Source organism: Octopus bimaculoides, chromosome 15, assembly GCF_001194135.2.
Source record: "Octopus bimaculoides isolate UCB-OBI-ISO-001 chromosome 15, ASM119413v2, whole genome shotgun sequence".
NCBI classification, from domain to species: domain Eukaryota; kingdom Metazoa; phylum Mollusca; class Cephalopoda; order Octopoda; family Octopodidae; genus Octopus; species Octopus bimaculoides.
Genome location: NC_068995.1, coordinates 26,040,263 through 26,043,109, shown reverse-complemented (window position 1 = coordinate 26,043,109; position 2,847 = coordinate 26,040,263). Strand labels below are relative to the sequence as shown.

Sequence of the window (2,847 nt, the reverse complement as noted above, 5' to 3'; positions counted from 1 at the left end):
TATATATATATATATATATATATATATATATATATATATGTATATATATGTGTGTATATATATATATGTGTGTGTGTATATATATATATATGTGTGTGTGTGTATATATATGTTATATATTTATATATGCTGTATGTACATACTTGTAACTGTCCGAAATGGTCGTGACTTCTGGTATTTGACTGAAGAAAGAAAGCCCAAAATGACTGTTTTTTTTTTGCCTGTCTAATTGTTGTTGTTTCTCTTGTCCGCCTTTGTGTCGTCTATCTGTCTGAACGTTTTAATGGCCTCTATTGCGTTTTTGTTTCATTTATATACATATATAAGAGTTGGACAAAATAATGGAAACACCTTAAAATTTCAAACAAATTTATTTTAATATAGGGTAGGACTGCTTTGACAGTAATTACAGCTTGAATTCTATGAGGTATGGACTCGTACAAAGTTTGAACTCTTTCCAAAGGAATTTTTGTACATTCTTCAGCTAAAACAGTCACCAGTTCTTGTAGTGATAATGGTGGAGGATATCGACTCCTCACTTGTTTTTCTAAAATGTACCATAAATGTTCAATAATATTAAGATCTGAGGACTGTGGTAGCCAGATAAGATGTTCAACTTCACTAGAATGCTCCTCGTGCCATTCAATAACAACTTTAGCGGTGTGAATTGGTGCATTATCATCCTGAAAGATTGCGTTTCCCTCCGGAAATAGTTCCGCAACCATAGGATAAATTTGATCAGATAAAATGCTTAAATAGTCTTGACTATTAATTCTGCTACAGGGAAACCATTGGACCGGCGGATTTCTAAGATATAGCGCACCCGAGATTATCACAGATCCTCCTCCATGTTTAACAGTTGGAAGAAGGTAGTCAGGATCAAATGCTTCTTTTGGCTGTCTCCACACGTATACTCGGCCGGTGGTCGGAAATAAAGTGAAAGATGACTCGTCCGAGAAAATAACATTCTTTCACTGTTTTAGGGACCAATTCTGTAGGTTTTTACTCCACTCCAAACGCTTTGCAGCTTTTGTTTTTGAAAGTAGTGGTTTCTGTTTGCAGCTCTCTCGAGAAATCCGGCTTTATGCAGCCCCCGGCTAACAGTTTTTATGGATCTTGGTTCTCGATGTGGTCATTAAGCTCTGTAGTAACTTTGGGAGCTGCACTCTTGTGATCCTTTGTAACAATTTGCGTAAGAGTTCGACGGTCCCTATCTGAAAGTTTTGGTTTTCTTCCAGAGTTTTGTTTCAACGAAGAGGTTGTTTTCTCATTCTGAAAAGCTATTATTACTTTTGAGACAGTACTTCTTGATACATCAAACATTTCGGCTGTTTTCATTACGCTAGCACCTGCATTACGAGCACCAACAATTTGATCGCTTTGAAAGTTCGATAAATCTGTCATTTTAATGAATTTTAATTGACTTTTTCTGATGATATCTGAAAAGAAACAGCAATTTTAGCAAAACAAATTAAGTAACACTAATAATAGATAAAAAAAACAACAACATAAAAGTAAACAAGCTTTTGACGGTTTTATAGATATTTCAAAATTATGATGCTATGATGCTGGGTGTTTCCATTATTTTGTCCAACCCCTGAATATATATCAGAGGCGACCCCAGGCCATCAGCGTCATTCGGGCTTATCACAGATCTCGCACAAGACACATGCCTGCTCGAAGAATTTCACGTTTTTCCGCAATACTTGCAGCCCCAGATGGCTTAATTTTTATATCTAGCACTATATCTTTCTCCATTTCTATGTTAAGGGTAAAAATAAAGCAAACCTGCAAAACACAACTGATCTTTGCACACAAACGTACAGAATAATAGCAATTAAATAACGACAGTGTAATACTCAACAAACATTAACGGTCTGACTACCGCTTGTACTGTTGACAAGAGATGCCAGTTAGTATTTTACACCTACCAGGATCGTTCGTACTAGCCCGAGTTGCTGCATACATTTTCGTTCCATTAAGAGTATTATTGAACGGAAACTTTTCATAGATTAAAATTTAAACCCTAACCTCTATGGAAATTTATTGTTTCAAGAAAGCATTGAATTTTGATTACATTTAATTTTTACGATTAAAGATAACAACACGGGCTGTAACTTCTGAGCCCGAGTCAGGCTCGTGTGAACGGTGTCAAGAGAATGTCTGCTACGAATGATATTTTTTGACACAGGGCACCTCTAAGACGACTGCCAGACGCAGAACGAAAATAAATTACCTGCGACCAAGATCCGTAAAAGAAGCCCGAGTTATTAGCTGAAATTACATACTTGAAGTCAGTATTGGTAGAAATTAAATCAGCTCGAAAATACACGTTCACTTTATTAAATTCATACTCGGGCTAAGCCCGAACAACCCGAGTGCTGGAGTCGCCACTGATATATATATATACATATATATATATATAACATAAATTCATATAAAATATATATCACAAATATATTTACATAAAGTCTCTATATATTTATATGAATATGTGTATAATATATATCTAGTGTTGTACATATATAATCTGTATAATATTATACAGTATGTATTTATATAGATGCACGTGTGTATGTGTATCTGCATGTACGTCTGTGTGAGAGAGAGAGCAAGAAAGAGAAATAGAGGTATATAAAGGGAGAGAGAGAGAGAGAGCGAGAGAGAATATATAGATGCAGGCAAGGTGGTGTATTTTGGAATTTCGCTTTGCAACGATTTGAATTCGGATTCGTTTGCTCTACGAGGCAACTTATAGAGGTGTTAACTGTAAACTCTCATTGACCAATGTAGTGTGACTGAATTGCTAGATGCAAACTGAGAAGTCCATATATATATATATATATA

At 35.3% G+C, this 2,847-nt stretch overlaps 1 protein-coding gene across 1 annotated transcript in view; it reads right to left on the bottom strand.

Annotated features, from left to right (window-relative positions):
- Window positions 1-352: 352 nt before the first annotated feature.
- The window catches only part of LOC106874647 (heart- and neural crest derivatives-expressed protein 1), a 17,195-nt gene continuing 14,700 nt past the window's right edge, over window positions 353-2,847 (bottom strand). The window contains exon 2 of the mRNA XM_052973205.1: window positions 353-1,439. The gene's annotated coding sequence lies outside the window, so the exon portion shown is untranslated. The remainder of the gene's footprint in view (window positions 1,440-2,847) is intronic.